Genomic DNA, 22,121 nt, shown 5'->3' with positions numbered 1-22,121 from the left:
TAGGTCTTATTTTAGGGGGGTGTCTTATACTTACCTAGCAGGCTCGGTCCAGGTCCCTCCCTCTGCTCTCCGAAGCTCCGATCCGCTGAGCCGCGACATTGATTGGCTAATTTATAAATCCGCAACCAAAACGTGATGGCTGTAATTGGTTTTTTGACCGCTGCTTAACCAATCACAACTATCACATTGGTTCATTGAGCACTGCATTGATTGGCTGAGCATCGCTTGAGAACCCATTAGAGCTGTCGCTTCCCGGAGGTGGGATTTATGAATCCTGTAACCAGGAAGTGATCATCTTTGGGGGCTGAGGACTGCAAGAACCGCATCGGAGCTCCGGAGAGAAGCGAGAGGGACCTGGACCGAGCCTGCTAGGTAATGTATACCTTTTTTTTTTTTAATGTAATGCAGCTAGGGCTTATATTTCAAGCCTTCCCGAAAATCTCGCAAATCATTATTTTTGGGAAATGGGGTGTATAAAATCAATATTATCTCGGGCGTCATCTGAGCAACAGTAAGAGAATGGCAAGGGCGCTGCCGGAGGCGAGTGTGTGTTTGTTTTTCTTTTTATATATACAGCACATTGTGTCCCCCTCCCACTGCCACCAATGTCTAAGGGTCCTTGCCAATAGACTGTCACTGCATACCGGTTACAGCGCCGTATATTGTATAGTGACTGTGCTTAGTATTGCAGCTCAGCTCAGTTCAATCCACTTAAGTGGGACTGAGCTGCTCCCAGGTCATGTGACTGATGAACGCGATGTCGAAGGTCTACAGATTCAATGCATTTTTAAAGGCAGGAAGACAAACGGTTTTTCTGTTTTGCTGCTTCCACAACACAAAAAGGCCCTAGACAGTCTTTCCGTGGCTGGCTCGGGGCTCGTCGCGCTCCGCTCTGGCCGCGGCTAGCTCGGGGCTCGTTGTGCCCTGCTCTGTCCGTTCCTGTACACAACAATCTCTGGGCTTGGCTGCCATTGTTCTCCACTAATTGCAGGTTTCTGGCTGCTTGCAGGTGACATGCCGCCCTCTGGATCAGTGCTGCCTGGCATGTGTTATATGGTTTGTAACTAATCTGCTGAGGATTAGGAGCGATGACTCCATCCTCCTCCTCAGCTTTGTCGGTCCTCATAAAATATAGACTGAGGGACGGTTACCATGGGGTGGGTCGGACTATGCTATTCTGCAACTTTGTAAATGCTCTTTACTGCTTTGTGTCTACAGATACTATGCAGACGTGTGCGTCTCCATGGTAACAGACAGCAAACAACTCTGTGTAGTCTGATCCTGCAGTCAAACTTCCTCTAACATTTAGGCCTCCTTCACACGGGCGACAAAGTGGTGCAATTTTCTCATGCTGCGACAATGCTACAAATCGCATGTATGTGAAGCCCATGCTTGCCTATGGGTTCCTTCACATTTGCAATGTTTTGTAGCATGTGACATTGCATGTGAAATACTTTGTGGTTTCGCGATATGCACGTTACTTGCGTGGTTTTGTAGCCCATGTTTCCTTATGAAGCCTTCCTCTGTGTTGCATCACACGAAAACACATCTTTTTTGTGCGGTGCGATGCAACTTTGATAGTAGGAAATACTACTGTCAAAGCCCTAAACTAAGCCCTAGCCGCAGAAAAAAGTAAAAAACCCACATACATCACCTCTCCGGTGCTGTCCGGCTCCGCTGCATCATCTTCTGGTTGGAGATTGGAGAATCCCCGCCTCTAGTAAGCGCTGCCTCTGATTGGCTGAGCTCTGTGACGCTCAGCGAATCGGTGCCAGCGCTCGATGAATCAATCACAGCACCACTTGCGACTTTGTAGCCCCACAAAATTGCAAGATCGCATGGATCACCGATGCGATATCGCTGTGATTTCCTCGCGGTGATATGTTGAGAGTGTGAAGGAGGCCTTGGGTAGATTAGCAGGAAGTAGGGGAGTATAACTGCAGGGTCAAACTACACAAGGTTGGTTGTTGTCTGTTACCATGGAAATGCATTAGCTTGTGTAGTAGCTGTAGGCATATAGTGGTGAGAGGTTTTTAATGAGCTCTATTTACAACGTTTTACATTTAATTTCTGAGCAATAAGTAATATATGTGGGAAGTTTGTACTGGTGGAGATTTTTGAGCTGTGACTTCTGCAGATTGCTAGAACATATATGGTCCCTTTCTGCTTTTAGGTTTGGGATCTCCCAGTCTATAGTCACAGGTCTGCTTACGGGTGCGTTCACATGTTGTGTATTTTGGTGCTGATCTGTACCAAAATTCACATTTTATTTTGTGCTGTGGATTTTGATGCGTTTTTTGCCACAAATCCACAGCAGATTTCACCCATTCAATTGAAGGGATCTGGTCTGCTGTGGATCTGCAGCAAATTCCTCAAGAACTTTACACCAATGATGCGTTTTTTTTCCTCTGGAATTCACTGAAGATATTGGTGTGTATTTATTTTTTTTTCCCCTGCAGAAAATCTGCCCCAATTCCGCCGTGTGTGAACACACCCCATAGCTGGCCAAACAGCTTCTTCACCTTCCCGCAGAAGAGACCTCCAGCGCCCTCTGCCTGCAGTCGCTGAGTGACTACCGGAGCATAGCAGTTGTTGCCTGGCCTCCCTCCCGTGGAGGGACACCCCTAGTCTATACTACAGGAGATTTCAGATCCTCGTGTGTTTGAGAAAAAGTGATGTGTCACTTTTTGGCGCAGAATACGTGCAAGACGGAATAAATGGTTGAAAAGGGCTAAATCCGCATTCGGAGCTGCTTCAAACAAAGGGCAGATCGGTGACAGAAAAACGTACATAGGAACAGATCTCAGCGGCAGATTTAGAGGCGGACACCAGACGGAAAAATCCGCCGGATTACACAGTAAGGACACTGTTACACCCTGCGGTGATATTCTCCCCTCTTACACTGCATGATCATTGTGCAAATCACTGCTTTAGGCTTCTTTCACACGAGCGCATATCGGCCGGCCAATATGTGCTGTGATCTGATGCATTGGATTCCATGGCCGTATTCCTGAGACATAAAAGCGCCTGGCCAGCCCAATATAGTTTTTACCTGGGGCCCAAAAGATAGTCCTGGAACTATCTTTTGGGCCGGAATATGTCTGCCGCTGCATCGGCTCCTATGGGAGCCAATGAGAGCGGCCGGAGAAGGGAGGGAGTTTAGCAGTGTGGCTGCTAAACTCCCTCCCTCTGCTCTCCTTCCCCCGTGCAGGCTCACCTCTCTTCTCCTCCCCGCTTGTTCTTTGCAATGGAAGGGGGCGGGCGCAAAGCTAAGCGCCGACCCAACACGCCTCCTCCCATTGATGGCTATGGACAAGGGGCGTGATGTGGGCACAGCTAAGCTCCCGCTCTCTCCCCGTCCCTTGTCCATAGCCATCAATGGGAGGAGGCAGGGCGGGCTGACGCTTAGCTCTGGCCCCGCTCTAGCCCTCCCATTGCAAAGAACGAGAGGTGAGCCTGCGATGGGGAGCGAGGGTAAATGGGCAATGGCATGGTGAGCTTGGCGCATATGCACCGGGCCCCATACCATGTGAACGGGCGCACAAACATTAGATTTGTGTGCCCGTTCATGAGCTTTTACGCCCCCAGATGGTGAAAACACCGGCCAATATGCACTCGTGCGAAAGAAGCCTTAGGCCTCCTTCCCACGAACGGATTTACGCTGCGTAATTCGCGGCGAAAATCCGCTGTGTTGCCCGCTGCTATTAGGTTCTATTGAACCTAACAGCACAATGCTCACGATGCGGAATTCCACCGCTGAATTCCGCACCATGAAATCTCCTGTCCTCACCCGCGGCATGCTCTATTTACCGTGGGTGTACGCGCTGACGGCTTCCATTGCAGTCAATGGAAGCCGTCCGTTCACAGCGGAAGATAGCGTCACGTGACACGGCCGGCCGCGTCATGTGACACGGTGGGCGTGTCACATGACGCGGCGCGGTGGGCGGGGAAGCGTCTTCACGCTATCTTCCGCTGGTAAGTATGGGGTCTCTGGGGGGCGCGTGACGGGCTTCGCCGCGGAATATTCCGCGGCGGAGCCCGTCACGCTCGTGTGAAGCCGGCCATAGATTGATGATTGTGCAGTGTGAATGCGTTCAGTGAAAGACTAATCTGATATATAAAATGCAAAATCAGTTTGTCGTATACAAATCTACCGCTCTGGTCTGATTTAAGTGACCTGTTGCACGAGCGTTCGTCAGCCCCAGGCGACGAATACTGGCGTAATTAAAAATCGAAAACTCACCCACTTCCCCTGTAATTTTTGTTGCCAATAACAACCAATCACAGCACAGCTTTCATTTCTTATACTGCTGAGGTAAAATGAAAGCTGCGCTGTGATTGGTTGCTATGGGCAACACAGATTTTCTTTTTGGACAGCTTTCATAAGCGTGCGGTGCTGGGCTCATTTTTGTGGCGCACTTTGTATATTCCAGTACTGATATTCATAAAATCTTTTTGAAAGCCCACTTTTCAGTAACCACCCCCTGCGCTTATAGCAGCGCACAACGCACAACGCACGGGTATATCACCTAGTCGGAGATAAATTGCTGATCAGATCTTCCATGTAGACCTAAAAGCATCGTTGGTCCGTCGCAGCGTTAACAGTCACTTTGCGACGTAGTAACTCGCTGAAACGTGATTTTTCGCGTCAGAATTCCACACGCGGTTTTTGCCCATTGACAAGCTGTAGTTTTTGACGCCGCGTTTGAGGGAATATTCCGCAGTGTGAAGATACGCGAAGGCCCCTCTCAGATGTACGCATTCAGACTCCGTGTTTTGAGGACCGTAATAGGAAGCCATTGTTAATCTAGGTATCTGTTTACAAGACTCCATTTTTCCCGACCGTGTTTTTAAATCGCAGCATGCGCTATTGTGCGTTTCTGCCTCCGTATTCGTTGTCATTAGACAAATGCAGATCAGTATTTACCCAGTAGAAAATAAAACCGATGACCGCGAATACGGAAGTAGATGATGGAAACCGTTTGCAACATCATCTGTAACCTGTCTGTAAACTGGCCTGAGAGAGACTGTTGCCTATGGCAACCAATCAAAGCCCGACTTTCATTTCAAAGGTGTGTTGAGGTAAAATGAAAGCTGAGCTCTGATTGGTTGCTATGGGCAACAGTGTTTCTTTTAAACCACATGACCTTTTTTTATTTTTCTTTGTGACGCGTTTATTTCCGAAATTTTCACATATGAAAGGTGTTTGCGCCAGGTTTATGCACGTCTAGTTGGGATTATAAATTGCGCAGCCATTCTCTTCCGATCCTGTCCTCCATTTCTGATGTTTCCTCACATCACTATTTTTCAAGATGGCCGCCACATTCCTGCTGATATGCAATTCCCCGCTGAGTATTTCCTTTGTGTGTGATCCCACTAAGCGCTGCCCTACTATTGGTCAGCAGTCCGATCCGGAGATCTGAATATTAAAAAAACGCCATCCCTGGTCCTTCCTATTGAGCGAGCCAACCCATAGCGCTGGACTGCCCACAGGACGTATCCATGGCAACCTGAGAATAAACACTTCTAAAGGGCCGGGAGAAGGTGATGGTTAGAGTGACGGACACAGAATACAAAGCAGAAGCATGTTGTAAACTTAAATAACATTTAATTAGTAACTTTGCAGAACTGAGATACCCCTTTAACCCCTTAATGCCAAGGGACGTACAGTTACATCCTGGGGTTTTAGGGCTTGTATGGAGTGGGATCAGTAGACGGTCCCACTCCATACAACATGGGTGCCTGCTGTCCATGACGCTGATTGCAGCAGTTAAGCCTTTAAATGCTACTGTCAGTTCTCAGAGCAGCATTTTAATTGCCCCGATCAGTATTCCGAGTTCCTGAACGAGCCCCCCACCCGCCCCTTCCTCTTGTGATGATATTGTGAGGTGTTCGGTTGCTGTGGCAGCCTGGGGCCTTCTAAAGACTGCCATGGCTAATTGCCCATCAAGCCATGTCTTTGGCGCTGCTTGATAGACTGCCTGTCAGAATACAGTATACTGCAATACTAAAGTATTGCATTATACTCGGAGTAATCATACAATCACAAATTTTAAAAAGTAGAAATGAGTTTTATAAAATTTTATTAGAAAAAAAAAGTTAATAAAAGTTTTAAAAAAACAACTCCTTTACCCATATTTGTAAGGAGAAACCCCCCAAAACCTATTTGATATTGCTGTGTGCATTAGTCATCCATATTTACCCCACACAATGAATTTTTGAAATTATGAATCTTTCCCCATAAAACTAATATATCCGTCTGCTCGGCTCCTCTGGCTCTATATAACATCATGCCAGCAGTTTGGACAGCGTGGGCCAGCTGGCAGATTCCCTTTAAGTGGTACCATTGAAAAATGCAACTCGTCCCGCGACAAACAAGCCCTCAGACAGCTGTGTGGATGGGTAAATAAGAGCTAGGGAAAACTAAAGGCCCTGTAAGTACTTTATTCTGGCCATCCTGGCACTTTCCACAATACACCCCCAACCCATGTTAGTGCTTGGCACAGATGGCATGCCCCCAGCGTAAGGGTCTTTCCCTCTTCACCCTCTCCCTACAATCAGTGGAGACACATGGGAGCAGCACCGCATCTGTCACAAAGCATCAGAGTGCGAGCGTGTCCGCCCAATTACTTGCTATCATGCGGCCCATTCATCTGAAAGCGAGCGGCTGCGTGGCATTGTCCATACAATAATGCTGCCACAGCTGATGGGACGGGCGCTAGATTTGTCTCGTGTGTTAGGAGGCTGCGGGGGTATGGAGCCTTTTGTTGCCCGCCTGCACCAGTTCCTCCAACAGCGATACCAGCCTTGTGACATCTGTTTAGGCGGCGATACGGCGACCGCAGCGCTCTTCTTCATCAACAGGCGAACAAAGAATGGCACATTTCCCCTACGGAGAGAAATTTTCACTTGTATTTGCCTAAAAAGCGTTGCGGTTTAATAAGATCTCTGCTTGCTGTCAGGGAATGGCAACATTCCTATTTCTGTAATTTTTAGCGACGACAGTTGAGCTTGACGTTATGATCACATGGCGGATTTGTGGCAGCAGATCCACGGCGAAACAGAGCCAGCGAGGTGTCCCAATCATTTGCGTGGCAATCCGTGCCATAGGATGCATTAAGGATATCGGTATGCGCTGCGGGGATCTCCAGCTGTATGCAGGTCCCCTCTAATTGCAGTGGACATGTGACCTTCAGGTGCCACCTGGCAGTTGTTGGTGGTCTGCAGTAATGGCGGATCACTGCAGTGTTGTATGCGTAAGGGCCAATGTCCACGGGCGGCTTTGTGTTGTATCCGCGCGGGAGTGGCATGTGCCGATATTAAACTGCAGAATTCTCCATTTTAGCGCGGATCTGGCTCATTCATCTCTATGGGAGCTTAGGATCCGCAAATACACTTAAATGCATTTGCGTATTTGAAGGTTAGAAGCAATTTGAGAGGGGGGAGGATGGTGGATTTTTTCCGTGCGGATGATCCGCAGTGCATCCACGTACATCTGCACGGAAAAAGTCCGCAATTCGCGATCTCCTGCAAGGGAAAAAAAATAAATCTATTTTCGGATGACGTGCAGTGCATCCGCTGTGGAAATCCGCGCGTGCTGCGGACATGAGGACGATTCTTTCTTTAAGGCTGGGTTCACACAGGGCGGATTTGCTGCGGTTTTTCTGTTGCGGTTTTGCCGCAAAAGAACTGCTTCTGCAGCAAAACCGCTTCAAAGGTTAATTTTAGCTTGCGGATTTTGCTGTGGATTTTCGTGCGGAAAAATCCGCAGACGTTTTTTCCCGCTGCGCTTTTTTACTTTTTGTCGCGGTTTTGGCTGCGTCCATAGAGGTCTATGGACAAAAAAGCGCTGTGGAAAAGACCAAAGAATGAACATGCTGCATCTTTTAAAACCGTGCCGCAGTTGCATTTCCGCACTGCGGCTGGGCGGAAAAAATCTGCATTGTGAGAACAGCTTTTTGGCAAATCTCATTTGTGCTGCATTGCACTGCAAACGCAGCGGTTTTGCCGCTGTGTGGATATGTAACGGCAATCCGCGGCAAATCCGCCCTGTGTGAACCCAGGCTGAGACTTCTGGCTGATAGTTTGTTGATATTTTGTACCTAGACTTAAACGTTGTAACAAAAAGCAGCTCCGTGCGCACGACTTCACCAGGAGATGTTTTGGACTTTGGATTTTAAATAATGCATTCCAATGATAAGGCGACTCTCGCATACAGCTTCGCCAAAAAGGCCTTAATTTTACAACAGTTTCCGGACACGGGTTTTTTTAACGCACCCCATCATCGTAATGGTGAGGAGGTGCATTAAAAAGCCCAAAATAGAGCAGACAGCGCTCAAAAATCACGACGTATTGAGCGCAGGTCTGCGAGGCTCCATTGAAGTCAATGGGAGAGTTGTACTGCGATTACCACTTGTAGAGGCCTAGACCACCGATGACCACCAAGGCCATCAGAGTTTTCAACTTGGATCAATAATAATGAACCAATGTTAATTGGAGAGCGCCTTCACCTGATCTTGGCCCGTATAAATGGGGCAGCAATCTGCCAATGAACAAGCAAAGGGAAAAATCCTCGTTCTTGGCAGCAGGTCTCCCTGTGTGAATGAAGGGTGTGCCGCTGCTGCCAACAGCGATGAATGTGCGCTGCAGGAACGATTCTTCGTTCCCCTACTACCTGACTTCAACTGGGTCAAAGCCAGGGTAAACCAGCGCCAATCTTGATGGTAGGTGCTTGTCAGACGCCTGAATGTTACCCATGCTAAAGGGCGCTTGGCCCATAATTTTGGCTGGCGAGCACGATGAGCAAGTTTGTTTTCGTAGAATTAAATGGGGGTGTCTGGAAAGGGAACATTTCTAAGTGAATGGGGCTGGTATGCAAAGTCATACCAAAGGGCGTGCATACTAGAGCGGCAGACCACGGTGCTGGACAAACCAAGATGACCACAGCACTGCTCGGTCTACCTGTTGCATATTATGCATTGGCAATGCATCTGTGTTATTCATTACATGTTGCTAGATTGTCCACATTAACAGCGCTGGCCAATCAGCAGTGTGCAGTGTTTGGGACTGTAGGGTAACTTTATGGGCCACACTCTTTCTTGGCAATGGTGGGGGGACTCAGACCCCCACCAAATTGTTTGTCCCACATGGTGCTGGCTGTGCAGCACCCTGTTTACATGGATACTTTCTTATTGACTCACCTGCAGGATAGTTAATCGCTGAGCACCTGCCACTCGGGATCCTCGGTGATGAGCTGATTGCTGTTGCCTCATGAGGGACAGGGGTGGACATGCCCTAGCTGGCTTCTCTCCAATTGGAATCAGTAGGACATGTAGTGGCTGTTCGGCTTCCGACACTGGCGACAGCAGCGGAAGTGTAATAGTCGCTCCATCTCCTATTCAGTGAAGCCAGCTAGAGCACTACCGCCCCTGTCCCCTATAACTAAGTTATGCCCCACTGCGGTGACAGCGGCTTGGGCGATCAGCTCATCGCCGGGGATCCTGAGCTGCGGGTCCTTGACGATTAACTATTGATGATGTGAAGATAGGCCTCCAATAGTTTTTTCCCAGAAACCCCCTTTAATGATCAGTGCAATGGAAAGCTCACGGATTCCCATCCTAGAGCTATTTGGCATCTGATGCGCAAGTTGAATTAAAATTCGAGATGCCCTTCCCATCTCCATCTTTCTCTATGGTTACCACGCAAATGTCTAATCGTGGTCGTCCATGATAAGACGTCTGCAGGCTGAGGCGTGCGGACAATAGCGGGGTTAGCAGCGCACCGTTACAGCACAGGCCGCATTGTACAGACGAGGGCTGGCACCCGTAGGCCGCGCGTTGCCAGCGTCTGACTCCTCGCTTTTGTTTAGCGTCCTGATCCTGGCAGCCGGCCAGCTTGTCCCTGATGTTGGAGCGATTGTGATTTCAGCCACTTTGTTCAGAATGTAACGGCAGCTTCTACGGATGTGATAGGAGGAGGTTGTGGAGGACGACTCCGAGATGCAGACAAAAACTGTCTACTTGGGCCCGGAACAAGGTGCGGGTTAACCACTTCAGGACCAGAGGTTTTTTTTCATTCTTACATCTCCACGTCTGAAGAGAGCCATATATTGATCCCTGTATGGGCCAGCGAAGCACGTGCCGATCCCGATGACCTTGGGGCTCGATGGTCACGCTGACATTGATCGATGTAGAAGGGCCCTTAGGGTGTTCTCACATGAGACAGAAGATTCCGGTGATGTGGAGGAACCACAACAAAATCTGCAAGTCTAACATTCTTGACGCAGGTTTATACTTGAATCGCTGCAGATTTGCAAAGCTGCATCCAAATGTTAGACAGCGGATTGTGCTGCCCCTTTTTCCGCCCCTGTGAAAGCACCCATAAAGGGACTGACCAGCCAGCGCCCGCCGGGATGCTCCATGGTCAGGCAGAAGCACTACGACCGCTGTGTAGCGGTTGGCGCTCGGAATTGCAAATGAAGCTCCGATTTCAGATCAGTGGCAGCTGTGCTTGTAATTGCAGGCTGGGGGCCTATTGATGCCAATGAGAGCTGCGCTGCGATTACGTGTGCCGGACGCTGCACGGGGGGCGGAGCAGCGCTTCACTGGAGCAATTTTTCTCTCCGACTTGGAGCCAATTCACACAAGCGTATTTTCTGTCCATATTGCATCCGTGTTTTCAGGGACGTCTTACGGGCGGCGGACAGCACCACTGATTTGCGTTATTGTATTAAACTTTTTTTTTCTTTTTTGCGGGCCCGTCGTTCATATAAGAAGAAAAAGCTGCTTATCCTATTTTCATCCAAATGTACGGACCGAAATTCAGAAGATACAGCGCTCATCTCTGAAGTGTTTGCCTTGTCAGTGCACCCCCATGCAGTACCTGGCACCTGGTAGTGAGCGCAGCGCTGGTGGTCAGGTGATGCGACTTCCACATCACCTGACCAGCGGTGCTACCCACCCTCACTAGAGGCTTTCGGGGAGCGCTGGCTCTTCTGAAATCAGCTGCGGATCCATTGGTGCGGATTTTGACTCTGTTTTGGATTCGGTAATTCTACGTAATTCGCCACAAAATTTTCCACTGCAGAAAATCCGCAGCATTCCCCCTACATGTAATCGTACCCTTTTAGGCAGCTTTTTTCCCCTTGGCTGAGATGCATCTTGCTGCTGCAGAAAGCTTCCCCCTTTGCTCCATCTGGAATGACAACCAGGAAAGTGAATCTTTGTAGCCTTTCAGTAAACTCCACCGTTCAGATGGTCCAAGACTGATGATGGATGAGGCAAGGCAGAGATTACCCCTCCTGTATCCTCTGCCAGACTTCTCCGTCTCTGTCGGGGCTTGCAGAAAGTCTTGTTTGTTTTTTCTTATGTCTCTAATTTTCCGTGTGTTGCATTGGGATCACGGGGTGTTATAAGGGTTTCCTGGTACCCGTCTTGTTCAGCGCCTCTCCTCTCTAGGTTTTTGGCCTTGGCTTTGTTTCTCACCCTCTCCCCATGCTGTGTGACCAGATATAAGGGGTGGGGGATCCTGTTAGACCGCATTGTCTGCTGTTGGCTCCCCTGCTGGGCTTCCTTGTTTCATCACTCCTGCTCCACTTCTCCTTCCTCATCCACCTCCACTGACCTCGTTTCTGCAGCTTCTCTCTGCCGTGTATCTGCTCTAAACAGGACCGGTATTTAGGGGTGCAAACTGTGTAATTGCCTCCACGAGTAACCTGAAAGTACACTTTTACAGCTCTCGACCCCCAGAGCCTCAACCGTTAAAATCCGCAGGGGAATTGTATATGGACAGTCGCAGGGTGCATGCTAGTAACAAAGTGAGGATTTGATAAACCTCATGCACGCTCTGCGGAAAAAACTCTGTGCAGAATTCACCTGAGTGCAGATTTGGGCTCACACAGGGTGGAATTTCACTGCGGCAAATCCGCCTGTGGCCGCTAATCCCGGGATTAGCCAGCCTTGTCGACGAGATTTGTCAACAATCTCGTCCTCACGGGATGGCCAATTTTTTTATTTATTTATTTTTTCCCCGTTGTGAGCTCACTCCTCTCTATGGGACCGCCAGCCGCAACAGAAAAGCATGCGACCAAGCCGCTCCAAAACCCATGGCTAAGTGCCGCGGATTTTTAAGCCACGCTTTCCTGGTGGAAATCTTGCGTTTTTTCGCTGCGGCAAAACCGTGAGATCTCCGCGGGGAATACGACCCGTGTGACCCCGGCCTTAAAGCTGGAGCTACACAGCAACTCTTCCCCCCCAAAATTCTGTGGGACTTGTTTGCAACTTGTGTTTTAGAACTATGATGTCATAAAAAACAGCCAATACGCAGGAAGTCGCCGTTGCGTGGACTCTATGATGGCAAAGTGCGATTTACAACGAAACATCGGTCAGGTGTAAATTCGCTGTAACTGTTGTTGTGTTCCGGCTGCGTTAGTTTGCAACATGACCCCATGGATGGTCATTAGATGCGACGTCGTAGTTCAACACTACGTTCTTCATTCCACATGACCAATGTCGCCGTGTGGCCCCAGCCAATAGGCGCAATTGTTTGCTGCGGATTTCTACCATGAAATTCGCCTCTTTAAATTGTAGGGGTGAATTCTGAGGCTCCTTCACACAACCGTGTTACATTAATCTATGCTAATCTGCTATGGGCTCCCATGAAATACGTGCGCAGTAAAGATCACGGCATGGTCTATTCTGGCGCATAATTCGCACGCTTACACATCAAGATGGTGCATGGCGATTGGCAGCTCACAGCAAGTATCATTCTCCGCTCGTGGACGCCGCTGCTGCGCTTTCCATAGCAAGCTTTACAGAGCGTGATCATCGCCCGTAGACAAGCAGCCTTAAAGTGACACATGTCAGATTTCCAAAATTTGGCTCCGTCAGTAACGGGTTAAGGCAAAATATACGCCGGTCACTAAGGCCACTCTCACACACAGCGTCAGGAAAACGCAGCGCTTTTTTTGAATTTTTTTTATAATCAGCGTTTTCAAACGGCTCTTTTTAACTCGCCCCATCATTGTGATGAGGTGTGCTTAAAATGCTCTATTTCAGCATATTTTTGCGCTGACAACACTTGACAGTCACGGTGTTGGAAAACGTCACGTCCGAGGGCAGGTCTACAAGGCCCCATTGAAATCAATGGGAGTGTTGTACCGTGATTACTGCGGCCTTCAAAACGCAGTAAAAAAGTGCATGTGTGAGAGTGGCCTAAGGGAATAACCGATCATTGCCTCCCACCCACTGCTCCGAAATATAATAATAAGCTTTAGTTAGCGCCAACATACTCTGCAGCGCTTATGAGACAGGGGGGATACAGAATGACAATCTACAGATACAAAAACCACGGTTACATAGTAATCAGGTGATGGAGACAGTAGGGGTGAGGGTCCTGCTCCAATGAGCTTACATACTACAGAGAATGGAGTGATACAGAAGGTAAAGGGGCTGGAGATGTGCACTGTATGGCGAGGTGGAGAGTGAGGGATGCTATACACAAAGACAATGGTCAGACGTTCAGCCGTATAGTGGCTGAATCGGTATGACTGCAGGGGGCGGTTGATGGTTGTGCAGGGGTTGCAGTCAGTAGGTCTGGGAGCATGTTGTCAGATGGAGTTCAGAGGGTTTGGTTTAGGAGATATGGTATGCCTCCCGGTTTTAGAGCACGCCTGAACTTGTGTGTGTCAGTGATTGCCCGGATAGCTTTTGGTAGCGCGTTCCAGAGGACCGCTGCTGCTCTGGAGAAGTCTTGGAGGCGGGAATGAGAGGATTGAATTAAAGGGGCGCTCAGTCTTATTTGATTTCCGAGGGCGTGGGCTGGGTGATGAATTGAGATAAGGGAAGCAATGTAGGGTGGCGCTGGGCTGTGAAGGGCTTTATGGATGAAGGTAGTGAGTTTGAACTATAACAAGAATAAACAAACGCTCGCCCTCTTTCCTGCATACACTTGATCCTTGTGGCTCTGCTATGCATCCATCCTAGGCAGTTCGTGTAGTCCTTCACGATATCCAATAGGAATTTTAGTAAAAAGAAAGTCCGCCTTCATAGGTATGGAAAAAATCTTTAGCCTTTATTAATAATCAGTATCGCAGCATAATAAAAACTTGGAACGCGTTTCGGTCAGCGTCCGACCTTGTTCACCCTAGGTGAAGGCCGTCATGTGTCAATACTGGACCGATCTTGTACCTCCGAAACACATGAACAAAAGGTTATTTCCCAGGTGATGGCAGCGTGCTAATAACCAGTCCTGGGCTATGAGGGGAATGCCAGGTATGTGATCACCGCCAGCATGCTTGGGCCATTTACCTACTGACAGACACTGACATTTTAACCCCTTCATGACCGAATGGTATTCAAGGTGCTAGTCTGACAACAGAAAACAATGTAGCGGAGTGCTAAAATCACATATTTGCAGTGTGCAGCGCTACCTTAACATTAAGGGCTAAAGCCCCCGGACGGATTTGCACCGCGGTTCCCGCTGCGTAAATCCACGGCGGAATAACTCGGCTGTTACGTTCCATTGAACCTAATGGCTCAGGCCCCACATACAGGATTGTGCCGTGGATTTACACTGCGGGGAAAAAAATCTTTTTTGTTTTTCCGCAGTGGGAGGTCTCCATTAATATATTAATGGAGATCGCGGAAAAAGGCGTGTTTTCTTCAGTTGCCAGAAGGCACTTTTTGGTTTATCCCCCCGGGATTCCCGTGGCGTAAAACTGCGGGCGTATCCCGCTCTGTCCGTGGGCATGAGGCCTAAGTCTATAGCACCTTTGAGTGTTTCAGGAAATTAGTGCTGGAGCCACCGGTATGGGAGTGAGGATACACAGGGACGAGTGTTGGATGTTGTTTGCCCAGTATTTGTTCCATGTAGAAGCCTAGATTGGTAGAGTTGGAAGGGACCTCCAGGGTCATCGGGTCCACCCCCCTGCTCAGTGCAGGATCACTAAATCATCCCAGACCGGTATCTGGCCAGCCTTTGTTTGAACACTTCCATTGAAGGAGAACTCACCACCTCCCATGGTAACCTGTTCCACTCATTGATCACCCTCACTGTCTAATATCTAATCTGTGTCTTCTCCCTTTCAGTTTCATCCCATTTGCTTCTAGTCTTCCCTTGTACAAATGAGAATAGGGCTGATCCCTCTGCACTGTGACAGCCCTTCAGATATTTGTAGACCGCTATTAAGTCTCCTCTCAGCCTTCCTTTTTGCAAGCTAAACATTCCCAGATCCTTTTAACTGGTCCTAATAGGACATGATTTGCAGACGGCTCACCATCTTGGTAACTCTTCTCTGAACTTGCTCCAGTTTGTCTGTCTTTTTTAAAATAGGGTGCCCAGAACTGGACACAGTATACTAGATGAGGTCTGACTAAGGAAGAGTAGAGGGGGATAATGACCTCACATGATCTAGACTCTATGCTTCTCTTAATACATCCCAGAATTGTGTTTGCCTTTTTGGCTGCTGCATCACCTTGTTGACTCATATTCAGTCTGTGATCTATTAGTATACCCAAGTCTTTTTCACATGTGCTGCTGCTTAGTCCATTTCCTGCTATTCTGTATGTGCTTTTTTTCATTTTTCTTGCCCAGATGTAGGACTTTGCATTTCTTCTTGTTAAATACCATTCTGTTAGTCGCTGCCCACTGTTCAAGCTTTTCTAGATCTTTTTGAATACTCTCTCTCTCTTCCTTAGTGTTTGCTATCTCCCCTAGCTTTGTGTCGTCTGCAAATTTGATCAGTTTCCCATCAATTTCCTCCTCCAGATCATTTATAAAAATGTTGAACAACACTGGGCCTAGGACAGAGCCTTGTGGTACCCCACTTGATACATTCTTCCACTTGGATGTGCAGCCATTTATGACCACTCTTTGAGTATGATCACTCAGCCAGTTCTGAATCCACCTAACAGTTGCCTTATGAATTCCAGATTTGGTCATTTTTTCAATAAGTATGGTATGAGATACTTTGTCAAATGCTTTACTAAAGTCAAATTATACCATATCCACTGCATTTTCCTGATCAACCCAGTCGGTGATTCTGTCATAGAAGGAAATTAGATTAGTCTGGCATTACTTGTTTTTTACAAACCCATGCTGGCTCTGGTTAATTACTCCATTTTTATCCAAGTACTTGCTTACATGCTGTTTAATAATTTGTTCAAAGATCTTTACTGGTATAGAAGTCAGGCTTACAGGCCTGTAGTTTCCTGGATCCACCTTCTTCCCTGTTTTGAAGATAGGGACAACATTTGCCCTTTTTCCAATCTACTGGGACTTATCCTGTTCTCCAGGAAATTTCAAAGATTTTGACGAGTGGTTTAGCAATTACCTCCGCTGCTTCCTTTAGTATCCTAGGAGGTAATTCTTCTGGACCTTGATAATTGGATTAATTTAAGTTAGCTAAGTGTTCCCTCACCATCTCTTATAGATAGCCTGCAGTCTTTTTTCCCCCCAATAGCACAGGAAAGATCAGTTGATGTTCCATCTACTTTCTGAGAGAAAACAGATACAAAATAGGAGTTTAAAAGTTCGGTCTTCTCAACATCATAACCAATTCACCATTTTCATCCTGGGAGCATCCAGTAACATCTTTGACTTTTCTTTTGCTTTTGACATACCCCCAAAATCCTTTTTTATTGCTTTTGGCCTCTGTTGCAAGCCTCAATTCATTATCCGCTTTAGCTTTTCTGACACTTTTCCTAATGTGTAAATGGTTTTGTCATGAGGAGAGGAGTCAAATGTAATGTCAGAGAGAGACAGAAGGTTGTATAGGAGAAGGAACCATTTTATACTATGAACCCATAATTGGGTTAGTAGGAAAAGGGGTGTAACTTAATTGTGACTTTTGTAAAAATGTTGGCACAAAAACCAGTGTAAACTAAGCCACCTAATAGTAGAAAATCAAACAGAGCGTCAAAATATGAGCCGGATTTACCGTCCAGTATGATAAATCTAGGGGTATACTCCGCTCTACAATCCACACCCAATCCTCTTCCCATTCATTGGAACGGGAATTTATATCGCTCCCCTAACGGTGCAGACTTTTCTCATGGGGGATTTGAAATTCTTTTCTATTTCTATTAATTGTGCGTGCAAATACATGCACCAATACACCTTTGTGAAGGAGCCCTACATTTCCACTGTCTAACTAATATACTGTTTAGTCATCCTGCCCCATTGTCTAACGGCGGCATGAGGCAGTCAAGCTGCTCTTCTGCCTGTTAACCATGCTTTACACTGCAGCACAGCTCACGTAGGTAAGCTTGTTTGTTTTTGGACAAGCTCAGCAATATATGTAGAGCTGATCTCCATTTCTGCAAGAATAATGTTAATACTGAAGTGCAAGCAACTAAACTGCCATAAAACAAGATTGTCACTGCTGCATAGTCCTGATAGGGGGCGCCCTGGAGTACAGCATTTATAGAGAATTCTCCTAGAAGACCATATATCCTGCTGCTGGGAGCTAAAGGGTTATTACCATCTTAAACCTTTATGGCTTATAGATGTGGGTCCCACCTCAATGGTTTCTGCTGTCGTTTCACCGCACAGCAGGTGGCTGGGGTCTTGCTGTACAGGTAAGACAGAGGTGACTTGGTGCTGCCCCTTCATTCTCTGCAGATGTCGGACCCCCACTGGTGATATAGTGGCATCCAGGGGTGGGCCGTGGAAAAGAGGCCGGCACCACACTGGCTAAAAGAAAAACTTGGTTGCCCATGGCAACCAATCACGGCACAGCTTTCATTTTACCTCAGTAATATAAGAGATGAAAGCTGCTCTGTGATTGGTTAATATGGGCAACAATGACAGCTCTCATAAGAGTGTGCTGTCGGCCTCCGTTTCCATGGCCGTCCTGTATCAGATGGGAATAACCATTTAATGTATCTGTGCTTGAGGAGTGATGCTGGAGCTGGCATCCATTGTGCCCTTCCTCCAAGATGAGGCGGATGATTGCCAGGTGCGGCCTGCTCTGTCTAGACTAAGTACTTGAGCGTTCTCCTCCATCGCGAGCCCCTTGGCATCGTGCGCCGAGCTGTAATCTTCAGTCTGTTCCCAGGCAACCTCTGCAGACCTCTTTTAAGACGGCTACTTATACGGCTAATTATTACATGGCTGTTCGCTCCACACTGCAGCATCCTGACAACGGACGGCACATGCGTTTTATACCCGATCAGAAAATGGGAGATTTTTTAATCTTTTTTTTGCATTCTGGTCAAAATGATGAATAGTTAGCTTCTCTATAACGTGTTTGTCCCAACCAATCACAGTCCTCCTTCCTAACAGCGCAGGCTGTGCAGACCCTTATCCCACTTAAAGGGGTTGTCCCGCGGCAGCAAGTGGGTCTATACACTTCTGTATGGCCATATTAATGCACTTTGTAATGTACATTGTGCATTAATTATGAGCCATACAGAAGTTATAAGAAGTTTTTCACTTACCTGCTCCGTTGCTGGCGTCCTCGTTCCCATGGAGCCGACTAATTTTCGTCGTCAAATGGCCAAATTAGCCACGCTTGCGCAGTCCGGGTCTTCTTCTGTTCTCAATGGGGCTCCGTGTAGCTCCGCCTAGTCACGTGCCGATTCCAGCCAATCAGGAGGCTGGAATCGGCAATGGACCGCACAGAAGCCCTGCGGTCCACCGAGGGAGAGGATCCCGGCGGCCATCTTCATCAGGTAAGTAAGGCCGCCTGCAGACGAGCGGGTCGGATCCGGCAGCGAGAAATCTCGCCGCGCGATCCGACCCCAGAGCCTGCAGGGGCGAGCGCGTACTCACCCGCGCCTGGCGGCCCCGGCTCTTTGATGTGCCGGCTGCCGCGCAGCCGGCACATGCGCAGACCGGAGCCGGCGGCCAGGTGAGTGCGTGCTCCGCACAAAATTAGAACATGCCGCGGTTTGTTTGCCGCGCGAGATTTCGCGCGGCCAAACCGCGGCCGTCTGCATAGGAGTGCGTATTGTAATGCACTCCTATGCAGACTTTCAGCGGCGGAAATCCCGCGGCGGGATTTCCGCTCGTCTGCAGGCGGCCTTAGAAGTCACCAGAGCGCGGGGATTCAGGTAAGCACTCTCCGGTGTTCTTTTTTAACCCCTGCATCGGGGTTGTCTCGCGCCGAACGGGGGGGGGGGGGGTTTGAAAAAAAAAAAAAACCCGTTTCGGCGCGGGACAACCCCTTTAAGGGGGATCCAGATGAGGTCGATTTGCCACGGAATTTCTATGTGGATCCCTCGCACTAACGTATCGCGGTACTTACAGCAGCAGCAAAGTGGGTGAGATTTTGAAATACCTTGTCCAAAAGCTGCAGAAATGACCCGCATAAGAGCCGTGCGGAAATGCATGCGGTGCGGAGATCAGTTCCACAGCATGTCCATTTTATTGCCATTTCCGCTACGGAATTCCCTTCCTAATGAGGGCGTGGATTCTGCCCAGAAATATGTGATAAAGCCTGCTTCAAAAGCCACAGGCGAATGGTGCGGGCTTGGAGGCGGACACTTGGCTGCAACGGAATGCCCACTGAAGACGTTCTGCTGCAAGTCGACCCTCTTGTGGAGCCTAAGGGTGCCTTCACACTTATGTTCGCGATATTGCGGCATTTTTGTTTTTTACACAAAAGTTAAAAATGCATCGGCAAAAAGTTGCACATTTGTGCTTTGTGTTTTGTTTTTTTTTGTGCAATACATTTTTAACATTAATGTCCTATCTACATTCGCGTAAAAAAAAAAGCAGTGATGTCGCGATCGCAAAGTGTGAAGGCACCCTATGGCCTCATTCGTAAGGGCACCAAAATCGCGAGATTTTGTAGTGGTGCGACATCGCTACAAAAGACTTGTATGTGAAATCCTATTGTCAAAGCCCTAGCTGCAGGAAAAAAAATAAAAAATACACAAACATCACCTAAGAAGCGTTGTCAGCCCGGCTGCATCTTCTCCCCAGGTCCCTGGCACTATTCTCCTTCCTCTCTTCTGGCCGGGAATTGAAAAATCCCCGCTTCCTGGAAGCACTGCCTTTGATTGGCTAATGCTTAGCCAATCACAGCCATTCATCAAGCGCTGGCTCTGATTGGCTAAGCGTCAGCCAATCGCAGCCAGCGCTTTTAGAAGGCGGGGATTTTTTTCAATCCCCGGCCAGAAAAGGAGATTAAGACCGCTTCCGGGAATTTGGGAGAAGATGCAGTGGATCCCCAGACAGCGCTTCTAGGTGAAGTATACTTTTTTCCTGCAGTCAGGGCTTATTTTCAGGGTAGGGCTTATTTCAAGCCCACCACCCCCTAAAAATCCTTGCATGTGACGCTACAAAGTCAGGTGACTTTGTAGTGCCACGTGCGACTTGGTAGCGCTGCAAAATCGTTGTATTGCCGCAAGAAGACGCAGCGGTATAGCATGGACCAGCGATGTGATATCCATAGCAGCACTGAGTGTTTATTATTGCAGGAGCCATATTAATGTGTGAGTTTTCCAATGCAGACCATGCATATAACCTCATAGGCTGTAATGGGGCATGTGTTGTCCTTGTCCCAAATACACTGCTGTGCAGGAGGCCTTAGAGGCAGTTTGCCGCTCTGTAGTGCGTGATACAACAGGACGTTGGTGATTTTTTTATGTGCCACGTGCCTCAGGCGTGGAAGCCTTGCTCTGAGTCTGCCTCTTAATCTAGATGCTTCCTCTTCACAATAATGGCACTTACAGGTAACCAGGGCAGACCAGAAACTTCCCACTGACCTGTGACAAAGGTGACGACCTATGACTGTGCCACCTGTAGAGTCACGGAGCTCTCCAGTGCCACCCATACTACTGCCAGGGCACGGCTGTGTGCTTGATGTTATGCACCTGTTTGCATTGCAGAGCTGTCCACATACTTTTGGCCGTCTAATTTACATGTAAGTCTTTTATGGTTTACCCATATCCGCTACTGTAGAATATAATCAACAGTTCTTATCAGGATGTTTATATTGTGGCATTGTCAGCGGTTGGGTTTGGCCGATGGCCCGTTGCCACAGAGATACCAGTGTGCGGTTACACAGAGCCTCAGCTGTTCTCGGCACAGGTACAGAATAGGAAGCGAACGACATGAATCACTGAAGAGCGGAATGCAGAGCTTCAGGGCAAGCTGCCATTCATCAGCAATGACAAGAATGTCCCCGGTATGGGAAGCAGGCGACAAGTGAACATACCGTGTCCTACTACGTCACACCCTACTCACTATAGGCCGGTGTACTCCCTGTACATAGCACTGATTGGGTAATGCTCTGTGAAAATGATCACTCAGTCATATTCATTTATTGGAGACTAGCCTTTCTTTTATGTATTGAGCCCGGTTTATACATTGTATATCCCGTTAGAGTATTTTATAATGTAATGCGCATGCTAATTATGTTATTTCTTTCAATATAATCTATGTAACTCAGTTACGTTAAATATATATGTACATGGTATTTTGACTACAACCAAGAGACCTATATTGTTGGTGCAAATATATGCATATACAAGAATGTCACTACTATATGTACAAGTATATAACTACTATAATACTGCCCCCTATGTACAAGGATATAACTACTATAATACTGCCCCCTATGTACAAGGATATAACTACTATAATACTGCCCCCTATGTACAAGGATATAACTACTATAATACTGCCCCCTATGTACAAGGATATAACTACTATAATACTGCCCCCTATGTACAAGGATATAACTACTATAATACTGCCCCCTATGTACAAGGATATAACTACTATAATACTGCCCCCTATGTACAAGGATATAACTACTATAATACTGCCCCCTATGTACAAGGATATAACTACTATAATACTGCCCCCTATGTACAAGGATATAACTACTATAATACTGCCCCCTATGTACAAGGATATAACTACTATAATACTGCCCCCTATGTACAAGGATATAACTACTATAATACTGCCCCCTATGTACAAGGATATAACTACTATAATACTGCCCCCTATGTACAAGGATATAACTACTATAATACTGCCCCCTATGTACAAGGATATAACTACTATAATACTGCCCCCTATGTACAAGGATATAACTACTATAATACTGCCCCCTATGTACAAGGATATAACTACTATAATACTGCCCCCTATGTACAAGGATATAA

General features: G+C 47.6%; 1 protein-coding gene across 5 annotated transcripts in view; it reads left to right on the top strand.

Moving 5' to 3' along the window:
- The window catches only part of CTIF (cap binding complex dependent translation initiation factor), a 214,335-nt gene that overhangs the window by 14,012 nt on the left and 178,202 nt on the right, over positions 1 to 22,121 (top strand). For 3 of the 5 annotated variants that reach the window (XM_066602578.1, XM_066602576.1, XM_066602579.1), the window contains one exon: positions 2,460 to 2,857. The exons of the other annotated variants lie outside the window; for them this stretch is intronic. The gene's annotated coding sequence lies outside the window, so the exon portion shown is untranslated. The remainder of the gene's footprint in view (positions 1 to 2,459; positions 2,858 to 22,121) is intronic. 5 annotated transcript variants of the gene reach the window in all.

Source organism: Eleutherodactylus coqui, chromosome 5 (assembly GCF_035609145.1).
Source record: "Eleutherodactylus coqui strain aEleCoq1 chromosome 5, aEleCoq1.hap1, whole genome shotgun sequence".
NCBI classification, from domain to species: Eukaryota; Metazoa; Chordata; class Amphibia; order Anura; family Eleutherodactylidae; genus Eleutherodactylus; species Eleutherodactylus coqui.
This window is presented reverse-complemented; position numbering and strand designations above follow the sequence as displayed.